This window comes from Protopterus annectens, chromosome 8.part1 (assembly GCF_019279795.1).
Source record: "Protopterus annectens isolate FY-2018-M chromosome 8.part1, PAN1.0, whole genome shotgun sequence".
Lineage (NCBI taxonomy): Eukaryota > Metazoa > Chordata > Ceratodontiformes > Protopteridae > Protopterus > Protopterus annectens.
Genome location: NC_056742.1, coordinates 365,598,724 through 365,622,989, shown reverse-complemented (window position 1 = coordinate 365,622,989; position 24,266 = coordinate 365,598,724). Strand labels below are relative to the sequence as shown.

At 46.1% G+C, this 24,266-nt stretch overlaps 1 protein-coding gene across 1 annotated transcript in view; it reads left to right on the top strand.

The window, feature by feature from the left end:
• MBTPS1 (membrane bound transcription factor peptidase, site 1) overlaps window positions 1–24,266 on the top strand; it is a 1,726,871-nt gene that overhangs the window by 129,945 nt on the left and 1,572,660 nt on the right. The window lies entirely within an intron of this gene.

Sequence of the window (24,266 nt, the reverse complement as noted above, 5' to 3'; positions counted from 1 at the left end):
AAAGCCATATGGGAAGGTGTCATCTTAAACAGGAAGGACATAAGAGAAGGAGGGGGCACAAGACTTAATCCTAGATTTCTGAAAGTACTTCTTTACAGAGAGGGTTTTTGAGCCATGGAAGGGACTGCTGAAAAGGGTATCCACAGAGACGTTCAGCGGTGAGAATGTTAAATGCACTTAAAGGTCAAACTAGACAAGCTTGTCCCATTCTGCCATCAAGTAAATGCAATGTAAATATTCTTGGGAGAGGTAAAGAAAACTGTTTTGAGCCAAGTGTGGTGTACTTAATCTGGTTCATGGCACAGTGCAGCTACGGCAAATTTGAAGACTACTGTTGCATTGCTTATTTATATTCATCATAAGTTATCACTGCTGTAGTATGCTTTGTGACTTATACAGATTATATCTGGGGGAGTTGATCCCTGTGTAGAATGGTTGGATATCTCCCATACCGACAACATCACTAGAATACATTGCATAATGAGGAGAGGAGCACATACCCTTTTTGCAACAGTGTCTGTTCAAAGGTTAGATCATTGCTGCTGTCCAGTTGATTTTCAGAGTGAAAATAAGCACTTATTTTTGCAGTTTTCGTCTGCTTTTGTACAGCAATTGGACTATTAGCCTTTCAGATTCGTGACTTGAACTTTCCCAAGCTTATGTTATCCTCATGAAAGGACAGCATTATGTGTACTTGTTGCCAGCAGATAGTACCGATGGATTTTCACCTTTTGTGTATTTGTTCTGCTTTCGACCCTTTCATAAAGTTGTCGAGTATAAACTTTGCTTTCTGTAAGGAGTACTCTTTTACAGTGAACAGTATATTGAGCACCTTTCTAGAGCATAAGAAGCTTCATTGATAAGGACAGTGTGCTCACCTTTGACTCTCAGATAAAGCCATCATCAGCTTTGATGTATAGGGATAGTGAATGCCGCAAGAAGATGGGGGGGGGGGTGGGTAGAGTAGCAATGAAAGCTTTCTCAGACAGAGGTCTTCAGTTCTTTGCAGCCAAATCAGTCATGAAAGGTCCTGATGACAACAGCTTTTCAGAGGTGCAGATTTGTCCGCTCCTGTGATCTGATTTATTCTGTGGTGATGACCCTTCAGAAGCTGAGAGCAGGCTATGGTATCCTTTAGGGTTTAGTGCTGTATCAGTCCAGCCCTGGTGTGCAGAGGGACGAAGCCCTGACTACAGCCCTGGTGACCAGTGTTTGATTGTCAGCATGGGTATCTAAGGGACAAGCAAGGCAAGGATTAGATATGTTTGTGGGAGCATTTGTACCTCTTGACTCCAGCCAGGCAGCTGTTTCAGGATTGCAAGCAGCCTAAGGGAAAGGGATAGAGGTCGCTTTACAGAACTTGCATCTGGCCCACTACCTACCCACCTGAATGTCTACACAGGTGGAATAGGTAGGCCTTTGGTGCTTCCTGGGCAGGATCAAATAGGTTGTATAGCTGTTGACTAGGCCAGGGATGCCTGGTACCTGCCCCAGCATTAGAATGTTTGAATGCATGTGGTGCAGCCACTGGGCTGGGGTCCTTTTGGATGTGTGTGGGGGGGATAAATAAACAAATAGTACTGCATCTCAGCTGGATGCCAGTTCTGTAGTGTTTAGGAGATGGCCAATAGACTCCTCATGCTTTAATTCTTTGTCCTATGATGGACATCTTTTTTTAGCTAATTAGCACTTGTGACATAGGCAAACTTACATTTATATAACAGTTAATCAAACTGTATTAACAAGTTCACATTTACAAACATACATAACATATAATCTGAAGTAGTTAACTTCATTTGCTCAGCAACCTGTGGGTATCAGATCCGTCCTCTGATCCGAGCCGGCAGCTTTCCAAGCTAAAAGATCTGAGCTCTCAGCTCCTCCCCCCTACCCATAATGCCCTGCCACCTCCCTCCAGTCCTCAGATCTCATTTGCCGCGGCTTCTGATAGCTTCTAGCGACGAGCTCTTGGCGTTGGGTGTAAGTTTAAAGAAACTTTAAAACTTTTTTCTAAGTTCTTTTTTGTGTGTTGAGTGAGTGTAGTAGGCCCTTAGTTTCTGTCTATATACCTCTTTATCTTTTTCTTGTGGTAATTTAGTGTTTAAATTTAACTTTTTCCCTCCCCTTTATTGTGTGTGTGTGTGTGTGTGTGTGGTCGTGCAATGGCTGAAGGGCCCAAGGACATTTTTTCAAAATGCACAGCGTGTGGCCATAAGCTGTCCCCAGCGGATGGCCACACTCAGTGCGTCTCTGCCTAGGGGTAGGCCACTTGTCTTCTGGCTGCCGAGTATGTGCGGCCTTTTGCCCGCGGATTCTTTTTCCTCCTCCTCTCCCTCTAAAGCACCAGCCGCGGTTGTCCTGCCTTCAGTTCCCCCTCCCCTGACTGGGACTCAACCTCCCTCTGTGTCTCAGGGAGAGGGGGACTCTTCTTCTAGGGAGAAGAGGCACAAGGATAGGGAATGGCATAAAAGCCATAAGAGGTGGGCAGAGTCTCATCCCCCTGCTCCGCCAGCTAAGGTAGCTAGCACTCCCAGGAGGGTCTCCACCCTCTCGGCTCCGATCTGCCCACTTTTCCACAGAGCCGGAGGAGGAGTACCAGTCTCCTTCTAGGTCTTCGAGGCAGCCTTCCTGGCCTGCTTCGGCGACCTCTTTGAGGTCCACCAGAAGCATGTCTGACGCTGATTTGGACCGGATGATGCATTGATTCTTGCAGGCCCAGATGCAGATGGGGGTGCTCCTGCCCCCCCCCCTTCGGCAGGGAGCTTGACCATTTTATTTGCCCCAATTGCTCCTTCTCCGATTCGCTATCGGGTTTCGGAGTCTTTGGATCCGAGCCATCTTGGACCCAGGGAGTCATCGGCGCTGACAGTGGTGGCTACTTCAACGCCGACAGTACCCTCAAGCGTGTCGGATCCGACCTTTCAGGGCCGAGAGCCGAGCCGCAGGGGTGAGTGGGTCTTCGGCTCCATTCCGGTCGGAGCTCACTCCCCTTTCGGGTCTATTCGCATCGGCTCCGACACCAGTCCTTGCGTCGGAGCCGAGGGGGCTGCTCTTGGAGCCAGGGGAGAGTGGTTCGCCCTCTGCTTTTGACATAGTGGAGAGGGTTCTGTCGAGAAGTTCGAGGTCCCCGGTCCGGGCTATGGATCCACCCGTCACTCTCGCGCATTTGGGCCTATCTTCCGTCGTCCGGCCCCAGGGACAGCCTGCGTCAGTGCTCCAGTTGGTTCCAGTAGGGGAACAGGACCCCATTGGTGAGCCCTCCGAGGAGGTGCCTCACAAACGAAAGGGCAAAAGGAGGCACATGGACTCCCCTGAGTTCCTCACTGAGGACAAAGACTTAGAGGAAGGGGAAGGTTCCCCAAGGTCACCCCCTGAAGACATCTTCGGAGACATTATGGAAATGCTACGCATCAGAGGAGGGTGGTCTGCCCAAAAACCTTCCTCCGATGAGTCTGTGTTTCTGGAAGCGTTTGACGCAGGCCCGTCTACCTCTTGGGTGTCCCCCCCCCCCCAGCTGATCCCCTCGTAGACTTGATTACTACCAGGGCTTGGAAGGAGCCGGACACCGTGGAACCAATCCCTAAAAGACCAGACAAAATATTCAGCCCCCCCCTTCTGACAGGCGTGGAATAAAGGGTCCCCAGTAGATGCCATGGAGGTGGTGGCTGCCACTAAGAAGGAACTAGCACTGGAAAGTTCCTCGGTCCATCCTCCTGATAAGTAATCTCGGACGATGGACTGTATTGGAAAGCGGATGTTTGCTTCAGCTACCTTTTCTATAAGGGCGCTGAATTACCTGGCACATGTCATCAGGCTCCAGTGGGACTTGATAAAGGAATACGCTGGAGCTCCCCCAGAGTCCATGGCGGCCGAGGACAAACGGACTTTCTTGGCTCGCATGGCCACTCTAAAGTCAATTTCTAACACTTCCATGTGGCTCCTCTCCCATGCCAAGGAGGGAGCGGTTAGAGTTAGCGGAGCGGGGGTCGCCTTATGATGCCACGCCTGGCTTCACCTTTGTGACTTTTCGGAACCCTTTAAGGCGTTCTTCACGAATGCTCCCTTTGGCGGTTCTACGCTATTCGGCAAAACCGTCCGAGACACGCTGCTCCAGAGTGAGAAAGACTGGAAGACGCTGTCTGCCATCGGGATCCGCTTCTCCAATCCTCAAAGGTCCTTCTCAAGGAACCAGAGAGGACAGAAGAAGAAGTGGTTCCGGAAGTCCCAGCAGTCCCGTCCCGCTCCGGACCCCTCGTCCTTCAGAGGCAGAGGAGGACAAGGTGGACGTCGGCCCAGTGGCAGAGGGGGGCCGAAGAATTTTGGGTCCAGAGAGACATTCTCTGACCGACCCGCGCAACAGCCCTGAGGGCTTGCCCAGCTGTCCCTCTCTGGAGGCAATCGGGGGACGTTTTTCAGAGCACTTACAAAGTTGGGAGTCCATTACTACAGATCGTTGGGTGCCCCGAATAATATCCAGAGGTTACTCTATTCCCTTTCTACATCTTCCCCCTTTAATGAAGCGCCTTCCTGATGTCCCACCCGATCAAAGGGAGGTGGCGGCTAAAGAAATTTCGAAGTTGCTAGAAAAACGGGCCATCCAGCACGTCCCCCCATAGCAGTCCGGATTAGGCAATAACTTCAGGTTCTTTTTGGTGCCAAAAAAGACTGGGGACTCAAGGCCAATTCTGGACCTGTCATCTCTAAACCTGTTCATTGCCAAAGAGAGATTCCGGATGGTCACTCTGCAATCTATTCTCCCTCTCTTACAGGAGAACGACTGGATGTGCTCCATAGACCTCAAGGATGCGTACTACCATATTCTCATGGACAGACTGTCCAGGAGGTTTCTCTGCTTTCGGCTAGGAGCCAATCACTTTCAGTTCAGGGTTCTTCCGTTCAGCCTCACCACAGCCCCCAGGGTGTTCACCAAGGTCATGACAGTTGTAGCAGCCCACCTGAGACTTCAGGGAATTCAGGTCTTTCCATACCTGGACGATTGGCTCCTCACCGTCCCCATCATGCATCTACTTTGCTCCACCGGGGATTGCTTCCTAGCCACAGCCCAGCGTCTAGGCATTACTATTAATCTTCAGAAGTTGTCTCTGCATCCTGTGCAAGTTCTGGATTTTATAGGGGCCAGGTTAAATACGCGCCAAACCAAAGCTTTCCTAACCACAGACAGGTTGCGCAACTTGTCACTACACATAATGGCGCTCCTGCAGTCTCCAGCCCCACCTGCAGAGTTGGTCCTGAGAGCCCTGGGCTCCATGGCGGCAGCCATAAGCCTGTCACCTTTAGCAAGATTACATATGAGAATTCTACAGTGGACTCTTCAGGTTCAATGGTCACTCCTACTCCATCCATTGGAGTCGCCAATTCCTCTGAGCGGGGTTTGCAGAAACTCCCTTCTTTGGTGGCTCCATTCCCCAGAGCTGCGGGAGGGGAGACCGTTTGTGATGCCTCAGCCTCAAGCCACGTTAACCACAGATGCTTCTCGCCTTGGGTGGGGAAGCATTCTATGGGCAGAACCGCCCAAGGCACGTGGACTCCCTTAGAGACCGTTCTGCATATCAGTGTCCTGGAGATGAGGGCGGCGCTTCTAGCGTTGCAAGCCCTTCAAAACCTTCTTTCTCTGCGGACTATTGCAATTCAGACAGACAACATGGCGGTAGTCTGGTATATCACCAAACAGGGAGGCACCAGATCTTACCCTCTTTGTTGAGAGGCTATGAGAGTTTGGGAATAGGAGATTTCCACCAACCGCTTTCTGATAGCAATGCACTTTCCGGGTCAGTCCAACCTTTTAGTGGACAAGCTGAGTTGCTCGATCCTCACACCTTACGAGTGGTCTCTAAACCCATCAGTAGCGAATCAGATCTTCCTCAGATGGGGTCAACCTTGCTGCGATCTTTTTGCTTCTCCTTCAAACACAAAATGCAGCGAGTTTTTTGCTCTGATTCCCCCTATGGGGGACAGCCCCAGAGACGCCCTGGTGCATGCTTGGCCCCCTGGTCTCCTGTATGCTTATCCTCCTCTTCCGCTGATGACAAAATTTCTGCAGAAAGCTCATCGGTTGGGGAGCAAAATAATCCTCGTAGCCCCATTCTGGCCTCGCCAGATCTGGTTCCCCTTACCTGCAGTCTCACAGTGTAGTTCCTCCTTGGATCTTAGATCCCATTCTGGATCTGATCTCTCATCCTGCGGGATTACAGCCCCCAAACCTGGGCGACCTCAAGCTCACGGCTTGGTTGATCCAGTTCCACTAATCGCAAGGACTCCCGGTATCTCGTCTCCCGTAAAATCTATTCTGGTAGCGGCGCATAAACCTTCTACTAGAAAGATCTACAGAAGTAAATGGAAGCGTTTTTCCACATGGGCAAAAAATAGAGACTTGGATCCTTTTTCTGCTCCCATCCCAATGGTTCGTGACTTCTTGTCCCGTATCTTTGACCAAGGTGCTAGTGCTTCTACAGTCAAGGTTCAAATGGCAGCTATTTCCCATTTCCCCATTGGGGATAACCTTGGCCTCTTAGCTTCCGCTAAGATATGCAAAACCTTTTTGAAGGGCACCTTTCTGTTGAAACCTCCTGTCAAGAATGCGGTTCCACTTTGGGACTTAACCTTGGTTCTTCAGGCCTTGACTGGCCCACCCTTTGAACCGGCGGCTTCGGTTGAGTTAAAAATTTTATCTTGGAAAATGGCCTTCCTGATTGCAATTACTTCAGCCAGGAGAGTATCTGAGCTTCAAGCCCTTTGCATGAAACCCCCGTATCTGGTCTTCCATAAGGACAGTGTGTCTCTCAGGACTAACCCTTCTTTCTTGCCCAAGGTAGCCTCTGAATCCAATATCAACCAATCCATTAATTTGCCTGTGTTTTCCCCCAACTTTCAGAACAAAGGGGAATACAGATTGCACTACTTGGATGTACACAGACAATTGCATTTCTACTTGCACAGGATGGCTATTACTAGGAAATCAGATCAACTGTTTGTTTCTTTCGCTAAACCATCTTTGGGTAAGCCTATTACGAAGGTTACCTTGGCCAGATGGATATCCCAATGCATCAGGCATGCATATTTAGTCTCCGGCCAGCCTGAACCCTTGGGGGTCCATGCCCATTCTACCAGGTCTATGGCTACTTCTGCAGCATTCTGGTCGAGAGTACCTCTAGACGACATCTGCTCAGCAGCTACTTGGTCCTCTTCTCATACTTTTATTTCTCATTATAAATTGGATCCGATCCATTTGGCTCCGCAGTGCTCCGGAATATCCTTCCTTGAGGTCCGCCCAAGGATTTAGGTAGCTGGGGACTCTGTCCCACAGGTTGCTGAGCAAATGAAGTTAACTACTTCAGATAAAGAAGTTATGTACTCACCGTAACGTTCCATCTGAATAGGTAACTTCATTTGTCTGCAACCAACCCCCCCCCCCCCTTCCTCCTAACCTGTTTTATGGTTATTCCATCACGCAGGGTTTCACCTGGTCTTGCATTTATTTAGGGTTCCTCTTTCGAGGGTCGTAGTCTGTTTCTTGTTTGGCAAACTCGATCTAAGGACTGGAGGGAGGTGGCAGGGCATTATGGGTAAGGGGGAGGAGCTGAGAGCTCGGATCTTTTAGCTTGGAAAGCTGCCGGCTTGGATCCGAGGACTGATCCGATACCCACAGGTTGCAGACAAATGAAGTTACCTACTCAGATGGAATGTCATGGTGAGTACATAACTTCTTTTTGTTATATCATAAAAACAAAGCAATATTACATGAATGGTTCAATTCCTGCCATCTCTTAAACCTTGTTTCTCCTCCAAAACCTTTTTCTGCATCTATAGATGTTCTTAGTGTTTCACTGTTGCAGTCCTGATTTGCGGGATTTCCTGCTGTGAAAGCCCTCAGCCGGCCCAACTACCAGAGAAAAAAAATATCCTCCCTCCTTAGGCTGGTGAGCATCCTATCTTATGTCAGTACATTTGGGTATAAAGGGACCCAGCTGATGCCACAATATCTGTCTTTTCTTGCTGTCGGAGCCCGAAGCAGTATTTCAATGCGTCTATCAGTCTTCACCAGAGAGAAGTCATCTGAAATCTAAGTACCTCGTTGAGGAACTCTCTTCTTGCTTTAACCCATATCAGATGAGGGTAACAATTGTCTCCGTGGTCATAAGCAAATCCCACAGTGAGATTTCCATTCACTGTGTCACCTGTCTAGGCCCAGATCATGATGTTCCGAATTATCATTTCTGTGCGCGATTCAATTCTAGGACTTTTAGGAGTAGGGTTGAAATCTTGGCTAGGCATCTTAGTCTCAAGTCTACTTCGCATTGTCTGATGGCGTCCACTGATTGTCCCGAGGTAGAGCTCATTAAGTGTAACAAGGTTTAGGAAGAAAGACCCAAGCTAAGGGCCTCTGACAACAGTCTTTCTCCTCCTTCCAGTCTTCCAAGGCTTGTGATCATTGAAGAAGGCAAGGTGCTTTTGCAGCCTTCTTTCGTGACTGAGGTGGTGGAGCAGGCCTCTGTCAAGATCCATCTGGAGTCTGACATGCCATCGGGTCCTTCAGCTCCCGTATAGGCCTTAGCGTTTAGTTCATTGTCCAGCTCCAGGGCCGCTCAGCTGGCCTTGACGTCCGATGACCACTCTTTTACAGGCAATGCTACTACTTTGTGGCAGTAGCCTGCACCGATGGCTCATTCTTCTAGAGAGACTGGCGTCAGGATGGTGGATGTACCTAGGCCAAAGGCCAAATGTACTGCTAAGAGTACTGCTTAAGGCCCTATACCTAGGCCTACTGGCTGACATGCACAGGGATATCAGCAAGACCTGGTGGAGTTGGCTAAAGACCTTATTTCTATAGTTTGATCTAGGTAACCCCTCTTTGGAGTCTCCCCCAGGGAAAAGAAAAAGGAATCCTTCCCCTGAATTTTTTTTCATATCTGTAGATTCAGATGAGGATTTGTACCAGGAGGAGTCTGTCTTTGAGGAGGGGACCCTTCTTTACTTCCTTTGAGTATTCAGATTCTGAAGAGAATCTGCCTTCTTTCTCCACCCCCAAAGAGATCAGTTTTTGGGGAAACTATCCATGCTATGAGGGAACATTTCTACTGGAAGGCTCAAGAATACCCACAGTCAAAAAAAGAGGGTTAGGGAGATGTTCATCGTGTTTCACTGTTGCAGTCATTACACTCGGGATATCCTGCTGGCAGGCGACCCGCAGTTGGCCTGAGTTCAAAAGTCTTGGCCCGGCATCGGTTACAATTGGTCCTTTCCAGTGTCAGACAGGCCGCAAAGAGGTAGATACAGATGCCCTAGATGCAGATCTCAGCCCCAAGGCTCCTACAGACCTAAACAATGGGGTGCTTCTGCACCCAAAGGAGGTGAAGACAAAGCACAACCTTATAGGAAACAGTCACAATGACTTCCCTCTGCAAATGCTGAGCCCTTATCAGTTGACAGCATCCCTAGGGGGAAAGCTAGCACTTTTCTCAAAAAATTGGCACATGATCACCCAAGACCAATGGGTGCTGAATATAGTTTCTCAGGAGTACAGGTTCCACTTCCACACACTTCCAAAACTAAAAGGTATGCCAAACCTGCCACAAAACCAATGGACGGAGGCACAAAAACAAATTGCTACTCTTATGGATATGGGAGCTATTCAAAAAGTTCCACAAGAAGAACAGGGACAAGGATTTTACTCAAGACTTTTCTTAGTACCCAGAAAAGACAAAGCCTGGAGACCAATACTGGACCTGTCAATCCTAAACACCTTCCTGGATATTCCAAAATTCAAAATGTTAACACTACAACAACTTCTGCCCATGCTGGGCAAGGAGGCTTGGCTAGTTACTTTGGATCTCAAGGAGGCATACCTGCACGTCCCAATTAGACAATCGTGCAGAAGATACCTCAGATTTATAGCGGGCTCAATGCATTACCAATTCTCTGCACTGCCCTTTGGCTTATCTACTGTGCTGAGGGTCTTCACAAAATACCTGGCACCAGTAATTGCATTTTTCAGACAAAAAGGAATTCAAATATATCCCTACTTGGACGACTGCCTTATTCAAGCAGAGAGCAAAGACATTCTTCTACAGCACCTGGCGTTTGTAAAAAGATTGCTAACTTGCCTAGGGTACACAGTAAATGAAAAGAAATCAAAACTCGTGCCCTCTCAAGAGATAATATTCCTGGGTGCAAGCTTAAATACAACTGCCCAGATGGCTTATCTCACGCCAGACAAACAAAGGCAACTGACTCGTTACTTTCAAATGATGGCTACAAAAACCCAGCTCCCTGCAAGAAAAATTCTGCAGGCCCTGGGTTTCATGGCATCCTGCATTCTACTAATTCCATATGCAAAACAGAGTATGAGGAAACTACAATGGTATCTAAAAAGTGTTTGGACTCAGCATTGTCACAGCCTAGAGACAATCATAACCTTGATCCCATGCCTACAACAGGAGTTTCGATGGTGGTCCCAGGCCTGTCACCACAACAAGGGACAGCCTTTCACCTTGCCTACAGCAAGGCAGACAATAACAACGGATGCATCGTGTTATGCCTGGGGAGCACATACGGCAGGAAAATGTATTCAGGGCACGTGGCCCAAGGAACAAATGCATCTCCACATCAATCAAAAAGAGATGCTAGCTGTACAGAAAGCACAAGGACTTATCACTCTCAAGCATGGAAAATGGATGCTCTATAATTCAGCTGGAAAAACCTGACAGTCTATGCATTCCCTCCGATGCCTCTCCTCACCAAGGTACTTCTAAAAGTCAGACGAGAGGCCAAAAATGATCCTGATTGCACCAGACTGGCCACGCCAGCACTGGTACCTAATCCTAAAGACTTTGTCCCAAGCCCACCTTGGCCTCTTCCTCAAATCCCCCATCTTCTGACACAGCAAAACAATCGGATTCTGCACAGTCAACTCAGAACCTTAAACCTGGCAACATGGTGGATAATGTAGCCACTCAGACTGCACCTCTCTCTAAAGCTGTTATGGATGTGATTTTGGGAGGCCAGGAGGCCCAGCACTAGGATATCTTTTATGCAGAAAAATGGAAGAGATTCTGTGCTTGGAACCAGGCACAAGGGCTCGACCCACTGGTCCCTAATATACCTCAGATTTTGCAATACTTAACTGAGATGTTGGACAAAGGCCTATCCTTTTCACCTATTAAAATCCATGCCTCTGCCATTTCAGCTCATTGCAATACGGATCCTCCTATTTTTTCACATCCTCTACTACGACAGTACCTCAGAGGGGCAAAGAATATAAGACCCCCTAGAAGAGCACCAGTACCTACTTGGGACCTCAATTTTGTTTTAGAAAAACTAACACTGCCTCCATTTGAACCAGCCAGCACAGCTGATCTTATATTCTTGTCATGGAAAACTGCTCTGCTCCTAGCAATAACTTCAGCAAGACGAGTCTCAGTTATAGGCATTGATGGCTGTGGAACCTTTCCTCATTTTTCATCAAGACAGGGTTTCTCTTGGAACAAACCTAACATTCATGCCAAAAGTGGTCTCCAATGTGGCCTTAAACCAAACCATTCATTTGCCTACTTTCTACCCAAATCCTCAGAATAAAGGTGAAAGACTTCTGCACGCTTTGGGTATACACAGGCAGCTACGATTTTACGGACAGAACAAAAGCTTTCAGAAAAACTGAGCAACTGTTTGTAGCATATGCTGCAGGATCACAAGGAAAACCTATTACAAAGCAGACAATCTCCAAATGGATAGGACACTGCATCCGCTTCTGTTATGCACAACATGGCAAATCTGTGCCTAAGGGCATTAGGCCTCATTCTACCACAGCAGCAGCCACTTCAGCAGCTTTCCTCAGAGGGGTACCAACCAAAGACATATTAGAAGCTGCAACCTGGAGCTCAGTGCACACTTTTACCAAGCACTACCACCTTCCTCTTTACTCCAAATCCAGAGCAGGCTTTGCCACCTCAGTTCTGCAGGGCTTGTTAGCCTCGCCAAATCCAATCTAGACCCAGCCACCCTACCTCAGCTTTGGGATTCTACCCAAGTGTAATGACTGCAACAGTGAAACACGATGAACATAGTACAGTTGTGTACCTACCATAAATGTAGATGTTCGAGTGTATTCACTGTTGCAGTCCAGGTTACCCACCCACCATCCCCTTCTTTGCTGGGACTATTCTCTACTTCTCAACTCTATACAACCTGTATGGTGTATTTGCTTGTAGATGAAGGAAATGTTTATAGTAATATATGCATGGTTGTTTGGCATATTTATATCTTTCAGCCTTCCTATGTGGGGGCACCTGACATCTGGGGCAAGAAAAACTGAAGAAAATGGTGCCTGTTGCAACTTTTTATACCCTTGGCGCACTGACGTCAGGGAAGAGGCAACAGCAACCGACGCCGGACCAAGACTTTGGAACTCGGGCCGACTGCGGGTCACCTGCCAGCAGGATAACCCAAGTGTAATGACTGCAACAGTGAATACACTCTAACACCTACATTTATGGTAGGTACACAACTGTACTTTTCTTAACCTACCAGAATACAAACCTTTGGCTATTCCTCCTGTGTTAGAGGGTGTCGAGGATGTTTTTATGGATTCCTCTGTAAGTCCAGATTCTCTACCTCCTGCACCTTGAAAACTAGATAGAATCCTCCTGCCTGATCCAGCGGTGGTCACCCCCAGTTCCTTTTCAAGAATCCTTCTGCTGGTCCAAAGATGGTCATCCCAGGACCCAAAGGAGCAAGAGACGTGTCCTCTAAGAACCGTTTACCTGCTGACAAAGAAAGCCGGGCCCTTGACAGGTTTGGGAAAAAAAGTTTACACTTCTGCCATCCTTGCCAGGAGAGCCCTTAAATGCCAGTTTCATATGATCAAGTACCAGCAAAGTGTTTTGGATCAGCTGAAGCAGAAGCTTTCTTCCCTTTAGGCCAAGAACCTTTCTAAATAATTGTTGTACCTTTGCCACCCTAGTTCCCAAATGGCTAGACATTCCTTGCACTGTGGCTGTGATGGTATAGAGGCCTCCAACAGTGCTGTAACCAGTGGATGTTCATCATGTTTCACTGTTGCAGTCATTACTCTTGGGTTATCCTGCTGGCAGGCTACCCGCAGTCGGCCAGAATTCCAAAGTCTAGGTCAGGCGTCGGTTGCTGTCGCCTCTTCCCTGACGTCAGTGCGCCAGGGGTATAAAAGATGCAGCCAACGCCATTTTCTTCAGTCTTTATTACCGCGCAGTGCCCAAAGCAAAAGCAGTTCGCAAGTGCTGGTCGGCCGACTCCTGAGATTTTCAAATCAGAATTTCAGATCTGAAGTCTTCATTAAAGCTAAGTACCCCATTGGGGAAACTTTTTTCTTGCTCCAGACCGATGTCAGAAAAAGTTAATTGTATTTCTTGTGGGGAAAAAATACCTCGTAAGGATTTTCACTCTTACTGTATTCCTTGCCTAGGCCCTGATCACAACGTTGCTAGCTGTTGGTTTTATGCTAGATTTCACCAACGCACTATCAAGCGTCTGTTTGATTTTGCATTCCATTACTTTGGCCGAAGATTTAACTATATAATGCCGACAACCGCAGTTTACAAAAAACGCAAGGACAAGGAAAAAGATAGGCATCCGAGGTCCAAAACCGACGACGGCGCCTCTTCTAGGCCAGTCGCCGGTTCGCCTGTTGTCAGTGAGGCGCTTTCGCAGCCCCTGGCACCCGCTACCTCAGAGCCACAGGCTGCTTTCGACTCCCACGTGGAGCTGACTGGGACTCTGGATACTCAGGGTATTGGACCATCAGAAATCATTCCCTCAGATGGGTCCGGAGCCGCTGAGCAGGCATCGGCTTCTGAGGGTATTTTCAGACCTACACAACTATCTATTAAGCCATCCTCCGCTTCAAAGACAAAGACTAAAGCAATATTAAAGACAAAGAAACAAGCACAGCATTCTCCTACTCAGACTACCATGCCTAAAAATCGGATGCTCAAAATGGCCGAAGACCTAATTACTTTGATCAGGGGTTCCCATCCCCCCTCCTGAAAAGAGGCCTAGGCAAGAGACAGAGTATGATTCTTCTGATCAGGTTTCTATTTCCTCTGATTCCTCTTTTGAACAAGATTACTCCATGCTTCCCTGTGAGGATTCTGATGCTGAAGAATCCATTCCTTCAGCCTCTCCTCCAGAGGATTATTCTTTTGGGGAAACCCTGCATACCATGAGGGAACATTTCCACTGGGAGAGCCAAGATTCTTCTGAATCTAAGAAAAAGCTCAGAGACTTTCTGCTACTTCCTCAGCACAGACCCCTTACTATTCCACCTGTTCTAGACATGGTGGACGATGTATTCTCAGAGTCCGGCCTGTCCCCAGACTCTCTACCCCCAGCTCCTGCTAAGCCAGACAGATACTACAGGGTCCCGGATTCTCATAAATTCCTGTATTAAAAAACCCGCTGCTGACTCAGAAACTATATCTCAAGGTCCCAAGGGGGTTAAAGCTTCCACTGCAAAAAACCCTGTCCCCTGTAATAGGGATTCCAGGGCTCTAGACAGATGGGGGAAAAAGGTCTACACTTCTGCTACCCTAGCTGTAAGGGCCTTAAATTGTCAGTTTCATATGCTTAAATATCAGCAATATTTAATGTCACTGCTTAAACAGAAAAAGTTGAGAAATACTGAATGTTCAGAGAACAAGGAATTGCAGGATTTATGGCATGCAACTGAACAAGTGGGAAAGCATACTTTGCAATGTGGTTATGATTCATTGGAGGCCTCTTGTAGGGCCGCTGTTACAGGTTCTGTTATTAGAAGGCATGCTTGGTTAAAGGAACAAAATCTGCTCGATCATGTTAAAGCAAAATTATTAGATGCACCATTACAGCATGATACTTTGTTTTGGTACTAAAGCAGAAGAGGTGTTGAAAAAAATGGAGGATAATGCAAAATCCATGCAGACAGTCAAGGATTTCTTACAGGTACAGCCACCCAGATTTAGCAGAAACTGGCCTTCTAAAAATTGGTCCTTTCCAGTGTCAGACAGACCACAAAGAGGCAGATACAGGCGTCCCAGAGCCAGAGGACAGCCCCAAGGCTCATACAGGCCTAAACAGTGGGGTGCTTCTACCTCCAAAAGCAGAGAAGACCAATCACAACCTTACAGGAAACAGTCCCAATGATTTTCCTCTACCAGATCCAAGCACTTTTCTTTTGGCAGCCCCCTTAGGGGGAAAACTAGCACTTTTTTTCATCAAATTGGCAAAGGATTACCCAAGGCAAATGGGTCTTGAACATAGTGTCCCAAGGCTACAGGTTCCATTTCCACACTCTACCAAGGTCAAAAGGTATGCCAGACCTGCCACACAATAAATGGGCAGAGGCACAAAACAAATTACAGCCCTCATGGGCATGAGGGCCATTCAGCAAGTACCGCAACAAGAGCAGGGGCAAGGATTTTACTCCAGACTTTTTCTAGTACCCAGAAAGGACAAAACTTGGAGACCAGTACTGGACCTGTCTATACTAAATACATTTTTGGAAGTTCCGAAATTCAGGATGTTGACTCTACAGCAGCTACTGCCCGTGCTGGGCAAGAAGGCTTGGCTCATAACTTTGGACCTAAAAGAGGCATACCTGCGTGTCCCAATCAGACAATCTTGCAGAAGATACCTCAGATTCATAGCTGGCTCAATGCATTACCAGTTCTCTGCATTGCCCTTTGGCTTATCTACTGCGCCCAGGGTCTTCACAAAATGCCTGGCACCAGTAATTGCATTTTGCAGACAAAAAGGAATTCAGATATTATCCCTACTTGGACGACTGCCTAATTCAAGCAGAGAACAGACATTCTTCTAAAGCATCTGGCGTTTGTAAAAAGATTACTAATTGGCCTAGGGTACACAGTAAAAGAAAAGAAATCAAAACTAGTGCCCTCTCAAGAGATAATATTCCTGGGTGCAAGCCTAAATACAACTGCCCAGATGGCTTACCTCACGCCAGACAAACAAAAGCAACTGACTACTTACTTCAGGAATTTGGCAACAAAAAACCCACTTATCTGCAAGGAAAATCCTGCAGGCCTTGGGTTTCATGGCATCCTGCATTCTACTAATTCCATATGCCAGACTGCATATGAGGAAACTGCAATGGTATCTAAAAAGTGTTTGGACTCAGCATTGCCACAACCTGGAGACAGTAATTGCACTTATCCCCTGCCTGCAACAGGAGTTTCGATGGTGGGCAGAAGCCTGTCACCACAACAAGGGTCTGCCATTCAGTTTACCCACAGCCAGACAGACACTGACAACAGATGCATCAGATTATGCCTGGGGAGCCCATATGGCAGGAAAATGTATTCAGAGCACATGGCCTGCAAATCAGATGCATCTACACATCAATCAAAAAGAGATGCTAGCTGTACAAAATGCCCTGACAGCTTTCAAGGACCTGCTTCATCCAGGACAATTACTGATAAAGACAAACAACACTACGGTTATGTGGTACATAAACAAGCAGGGAGATACACATTGCTACCCCCTCTGCAGACAAGCAGTGCCTTTATGGGACACAGCATTGGCATTTCAGGTTCACCTGCAAGCACAATTCCTGCCAGGAAAAACAAATACTTTGGCAGACGAACCAAGCAGAAACCTCATGGATCCCCACGAATGGAAACTGGATCCACAAGTCTTCAGCATAACAAGAAAATGGGGATGCCCAGACATAGATCTATTTGCCTCCCCTCACAACTGCCAATTGCAGAGATTTTGCACAAGGATTTATCACAAGTAAGCATGGAAAGTGGAGGCCCTATCCTTCAGCTGGAAAAATCTAACAGTATATGCTTTTCCCCCACTGCCTCTCCTTCCCAGGGTTCTCCTAAAGGTCAGACAAGAGAAGCCAAATATGATGCTGATTGCACCAGACTGGCCACGCCAGCACTGGTACCCAATTCTAAAGCACTTGTCTCGAGGTCCAGCATGGATATTACCTCAAACTTCTCACTTGCTGACCCAACAAAACAATCGGATCCTGCACAGCCAACTCAGGACCTTAAATCTGGCTGCATGGCAGATAATGTAGCCATTCAAAACACTCCACTTTCAAAAGCTGTTATGGATGTTATCTTGGAGGCCCAGTACTAGAAAATCTTATGCAGAAAAATGGACGAGATTCTGTGCTTGGAACCAGAAGCAAGGCATTGACACGTGTGTGCCAAATATCCCTCAGATTTTACAATACCTAACTGAGATGCTAAACAAAGGCCTTTCTCTCTCCTCTATTAAGATTCATGCCTCTGCCATTTCAGCCCACTACAATTTGGAACCACCTATCTTTTCTCATCCTCTAATAAGGCAGTACCTCAGAGGGACCAAAAACATTAGGCCTCCAAGGAGAGCACCAATTCCGGCCTGGGATCTCAATTATGTTTTGGAAAAACTCACACTGCCTCCTTTCAAACCAGCATCAACAGCAGATATAAAATTCTTATCCTGGAAAACAGCTCTGCTCCTAGCAATAACCTCTGCAAGGCGAGTATCGGAGTTACAAGCACTCATGGCTGTGGAACCTTTCATAATTTTCCATCCAGACACGGTTTCAATGAGGACAAACCCTACATTTATGCCTAAGGTGGTTTCCAGTGTGGCCCTCAACCAAACCATTCACTTGCCCACCTTTTATCCTAATCCACAGAACAAGGATGAGAAAATTCTGCATTGTTTGGACATACACTGGCAGTTACGATTCTTTGGACATACACTGGCAGTTACGATTCTACTTGGACAGAACTAAAGCTTTCAGAAAGACTGAACAACTTTTAGTGTCATATGCTGCAGGATAACAAGGAAAGGCTATCTCAAAACAGACTATTTCAAAATGGATAGGCCATTGCATCCGTTTGTGCTATCTTCAACATGTCAAATCAGTGCCTAAGGGCATTAGGTCTCATTACACCAGAGCAGTAGCCACTTCAGCAGCATTCCTCAGAGGAGTACCAACCAAAGATATCTTAAGAGGCTGCAACTTGGACTTCAGTGCACACCTTCACAAAGCACTACCACTTACCTCTTTACTCTATGTCCAGAGTAGGCTTTGCCACTGCAGTTCTGCAGGGCCTCATAGCCTCTCCTAATCCTATTTAGCCCAGCCACCCTTCATCAGCTTTGGGATTCAACCCAAGAGTAATGACTGCAACAGTGAAACACGATGAACATGGTACAGTTGTGTACCTACCATAAATGTAGATGTTTGAGTGTATTCACTGTTGCATTCCAGGTTACCCACCCACCATCCCCCTTTTCTTTGCTGGGATTTATCTGCACTTCTCTATCCTATACAACCTATTTGGTGTATTTGCTTGTAGATGAAGAACATGTTATTTTTGTGCATGTATTTTTATTGGCATATTCTTTCAGCCTTCCAATTTGAGGGGCACCTGACATCTGGGGCAAGAAAAACTGAAGAAAATGGCATCTGCTGCATCTTTTATACCCCTGGCCACTGACGTCAGGGAAGAGGTGACAGCAACCGACGCTGGACATAGACTTTGGAATTCTGGCCGACTGCGGGTAGCCCGCCAGCAGGATAACCCAAGAGTAATGACTGCAACAGTGAATACACTCGAACATCTACATTTATGGTAGGTACACAACTGTACTTTCTGTCATTAGAAGGCATGCTTGTGTAAGAGAGCAAACTCTGCTGACCATGTAAAGTCCAACCTTCTGGATGCATCCCTGGACAGGGACTTCCTCTTTGGGCCTAAAGCTGAGGCTGTGCACAGAAAGATAAAGTAAAATCAATCCAAGTTCACCCTTCTAGGTTCAGTAGGAACTTTCCCACTAAACACTGGTCCTTGCTCTCTCAGTCAAAAGGCAGACAGAGGAAACCTTGTAGGAAAAGAACTCAAAGGCAGCTTCCGTCACAGAGGCCCAAATAATGGCCCTCAGAAACTCTCTCGGGCAAGGGAGTTCTAGGCCACAAGGTCCTGGCAGGGAGCAGCAGGACTCTTCCTTGCACCCCCCTCCAAGATTAGGAGGAAGATTATCCCTATTCAAAGAAAATTGGTCCCTCATTACTGCATACAAGTGGGTTCTGAACATTATTTCAAATGGTTACAGACTCACTTTGAGAGAGCCATTAAAGTACTCTGGGTATCCAGGTGTGTACCACAAAATCAAAGAGCAGAGGCCCTTTCCAAAATTCTCGATTTTTTGCTTACAGGGTGTTGGTGGAACCAGTCCCAGAACACCAAAAGGGAAAGGGATTTTACTTCAATTTCTTTCTGGTTCCCCGAAAAGAAGGCTGTTGGCACCCTATTCTAGACCTGTCCACTATCAGTTAGTCCTTGCTGGTACCAAAATTCAAAATGTTGTCTCTTTAAAAGCTTTTGCCCATGATAGCTCCTCAAGCCTTAATGGTCACCCTGGATCTAAAAGATACTTACTTGCACATTCCTATAGCGGAATCATGCAGAAAATGTCTGCGTTTCAGAGCAGGTATGAGTCGCTTTCAATTTTCTGCACTGCCTTGTGGCTTGTGTACTGCTCCCAGGGATTTCACAAAGTGCTTAGCCCCTGTGATCATTTTTTGCAGAACAAGAGGTGTCCAAATTTACCCTTACATAGACAGCTGTCTAATACAAACCACAAATTTGTCAGAGCTCCTCCGGAATCTGGCCTTTACTTAGAACCTCCTCACCTCTGTGGGGTTCACCATAAATCTATGCAAATCCAACACAGAACCCTCCACTGGGATAGTTTTCCTGGAGGCTGTTCAGGATTCGATCCTTCAGAAGGCCTTTCTCTCTCCAGAGAAAGTCTCCTTTCAGACTCAGTATTTTTGAAACATTATGCAGACACAATGCCTTTCAGTCAGGGAATTCTTCAGAGCACTAGGCTACATGGCATCTTGTATCCTCATGATTCCTCTGGCCAGGGTGCACATGAGGAAACTCCAGTGGTACCTTACGAATATGAGGTACCAGCACACTCAATCCCTGGTGACCTAAATTCAGCTGATTCCTAATCTCTAGGAGGATTTTGCATGATGGGCACAGGCTTGTGCTCAGAATTGGAGCCTTCCTTTCAGATGAATTCCTCAGGGGCAAACACTTAACACAGATGCCCCAGAGAGAGCTGGGGAGGTCATTTCAGTCACTTCCATTCCCAAGGGAAATGGGAAGTTCAGGTCAGAGATGAGCACATAAACTGGAAAGAACTTATGGCAGTGCAAAAGGGTCTGGTAGCTGTTGAAGAAAATTAGAAACCAGCAGTCCTGTTAGTCAGAACAGACAATACCTAAACAAGCAGAAGGGTACTCATTCTTACTCTATATGTTAACTAAGCTATGCAGAGTTGGGAAACCGCTCACTCTCGGGGTTGCACCTTCTGGCACAATACATTCTAGTTGTTCAAAACACACTTAACAGATCACATCAGCAAGAACTTGATGGAACCCCGAATGGCATCTGCATCGGCAAACATTTCTCAGCATTGTCCAAAGAAGAGGAACCCCACACACACATCTCTTTGCCAGCAAAGAAAATGCTCAACTAAAAAGATTCTACCCCAGGAGCAAACTGCTCTCAGCCTGGAAGACAGATGCTTTCTCCTTTCTTTAGACTCCCCTTTTCCTTTATATGTCCCTCCCTTTCCTCTACTTTCTCAAGTCCTTCTAAAAATCCAGGAAGAGGGCCCAAGGGTCATCCTGATAGCCCCAGATTGGCCCAGGCAGCACTGGTATTCTCTGCTACTCCATTTACCCAACAGAAATCCGTGGCAGTTACCTCAGAAAGTGGACCTTCTGACTCGGGACAAGGGAAGGCTTGTGCACCCCAGTTTCGAGTCATCCAGACTCTCAGCCTGGATACTCCCATAGCATCCAGCACGGAGTCTGACTTGAGCAAAGAAGTTCATGACATTCTTAGAGGCCAGAAGGCCTAGCACTAGGAAATCCTACTCGGCCAAGTGGAAAAGATTCTCACCTGCACCTCAGTCTTGCTTCAGCCATGATGTCTGCCATTTTAGATCACTTGGCAAGCCTGGTTGGCAAAGGCCTATCATATTCTTCATTCAAAATTCACGCCTCTGCAATTTCAGCCCACATCCCTGCTCTTCCACCTGTCTTTTCTTTCCTCCCTGCTAAGACAGTTCCTTAGAGGAGTGATCCATATCAGACCTCTCAGGAGGCAACCTACTCCTCCATGGGGCCTCAGTTTTGTTCTAGAAAAATTGAGTCTCTTGCCTTCAAACCACCAGCCTCTGCTGATTCCAAGTTTTTAAGTTGGAAGACTGCCATAGGATGGTCTCTGAATTGTAAGCTTTCATGGCAGTGGAACCATTTCTCATCCTATTCCCAGACGGAGTCTCCCTCTTGACTTAACCCATCATTTATGCCCAAGGTGGTCACGGACACATCCCTTAAATCAAGCCATACAACTGCCCACCTTCTTCCTCAATCTTCAGAACGAAAGGGAGAGAATCCTTCATTGTTTGGATGTGCATAGACAGCTCCACTACTATCTTGATGTAACTAAATAAATCTTTCAGGAATTCAGACCAACTCTTTGTGTCCTTTGCCACTGGTTCTAAAGGTAAACCAGTTTCTAAACAGACCATTTCCAAGTGGATCTCTCAATGAATTACCTTTTGTTACAGCCATCATGGTAAAAACCCACCTGAAGCTGTCAGGGCTCATTCTATTAGGGCTGCTGCTACCTCTGCTTTCCTGAAATGAGTTCTACCAAGGACATTCTGGAGGGAGCTACCTGGTCAACATACCTTTACCAAACACTACCACTTATCAGCCTTTTCTAGGTCTAGAGCAGGATTTGCCACTGCCATCCTGCAGGGCATCCTGTCATTTTCCTAATCTTCCTCCACCCTCATCTCAGCTTTGGAAATCGTCCCACAAGTCAGGACTACAACAATGAAACACAAAGAGCATAGTATAGTCGTGTACACTTACCCTAAATGAAGATGTTGAAGTGTATTCACTGTTGCAGTTTTCTTTCCCTCCTTCCCCCTTTGCCTACTATGGTAGCCTACTTCTATCTTCTTCCCATGCCAAGGGGATCCCCTGCTTGCTGACCCTTCTTTGCTTAGGTTTCTGTCTTAGATCATTACTTTTATTGTTCATCCTTTGGACTCCTAATTTCTAGATGGTAAGAAAAAACTGATGTCTTGGTGTCGGCTAGTCCCTTTATACCCAAGCATACTGACGTCAGATAGGATGTCCACCAGCCTAAAGAGAAAGGAGATTTTTACTCTGGTAGTTGGGCTGGCCATGGGCTTTCACTGTATAAAATCCCAGCAATCAGAATTACAACAGTGAGCACACATCTACATCTGTGGCAAGTGTACACAACTGTACTTTCCATTTGCTTTATGTAACTTACTCCTACCCTTTTCTTAGACTCCCACTTCCTGTTCTTTTATCTCCATTACCATATTCACTAAGTCAAGTATAGTTGGTTTAGTTTTTGATTTCCAATTTCTAGTAATTGCTTTTTTGGCAGCCATCAGAATCCAACTTAAACGAGGCTTTACCATGTCTAGGCAAGTCGATTCGGATCCTGTATCCCAGCTAAAAAAAAAATTAATTCCCTTATTTAAACTCATTTGCTCAGCCAGTATTCACGACAGAGTACTCTGTAAGGGAATTTTAAAGTCTGCCATCTTGTTTACACTCTGAGAACAGGTGCTCTTGGGTACCCTTTTCTTCCCCATTACACCTCTTGCATTTGCCATGTAACTGAAGAACGTTTTTGGAGTATACTTGGGATATAACAGTATTCATGCAAAAAAATCCTAAATCTTCTAGATTTTGTTGCATATTTGGGAGCCATACATATGTTTTATCATTTTTTTCTTTGTGAATTACATATCTAATATCTCTTCCCAATCTTTTCTGACCTCTTCTGAATGATTTCCATAGTTATTGTGAAATATTTTATATGCTCTACTAATTGTAATTTTTTTTAAACAGCAGCTTCTGTTACAGATTCAATTAAAAAGTCCACCGGTGCAGGTGTTTCATTTAGGGTTCCCCTATCCCTTTCTCTTTGTACATACTCTGATATCAATCCCTGATTGGGAGGACAATCGCTATCAATCAAAATGTCTTATTGACCTTTTCCCATTCTATTACTTTCCCTCTCTTAATTATTTGTTCCTAATGTCTAGTTCCTTTGCCAGCTTCCTCTACTAAATTCCAGTCCCTCTTACTTTTTCACCCTTAATTGTATTCATCCCGATGGGCAGAATCTCCTTTCTCCATTCTTGTGTTGGCTTAGATCTTGGTATACTCTCTGCTTTCTTTATGAATATAATATTGTGTATGACTGTTGTTCTCCTTGAGGATCTGCATCCAAAATCCCATTCATTTCTTATTTCTTGAATAACTTTCCCCTCCTCCACTTCATCATCATCCTTTTCCACTTTGAAATGTAGCTTTCTGCTTGTTATGTATAAGAGCCTTAATGGTGCAGCTGTAAAATTATCCCTTTAAATTAGGTAATCTTAAACTTCCTTGTCCTGTTGGGAGGATCCGCGTATCCAACTTGACTTTTGCCCTCTTCTCCTCCCAAATAAAATCCTTCATCTCCATGTCTATAGACGAGCTGCCAGTTTCCCAATGGAAACTGTATTGCAGCATTGGGGTGTACAACACTGTATGGCTACAGAACAGTAAATAAATAAGCTAATGTAAGGTATGAAATAAAATAGGTATGTCTGCATTACAAGTTACTGTAGCCCTTCAACAAGTACTGTAGCACCCCCAAAAAGCAGAAATTAGGTACAAAAAAACTCGGGAAGATTTGACTATGCTTTTAAAATGGGTTGAATGACAATTTGGCCTCTGTGATGAAATAGAATGAGAACAATGTGTTTGTATGTTTGTGCATGTGTGCATTGTGATGTGTATTGCTGTTTTTATGCAGATAATGTACTGAGACTGCAAGTTTCTCTAGTAAATAAACCCTTACAGATGACTATCGAAAAGAGTTCAAACTTAAACAGAACATGAGTTGCTTAACTCCAAAAATGTAGTGATGATATTTACAGTGTTCTCAGTGAGATTTACCAGAGCTTTACAAATGTCGCGTAATCAAGAGTTTCTTTACCTGGGCAATGTTAAAATAGTTCCTTTGTCATGTGCTTATATCCCATAACTAGACACAGGTTAACTCTTAAAAAGGCCTACAGCAACATGTAGAAGTCCTCTGGCTATCCTTTATGAGATAAATCCAGTTTGGACGGGTTGCAGTTCCTTA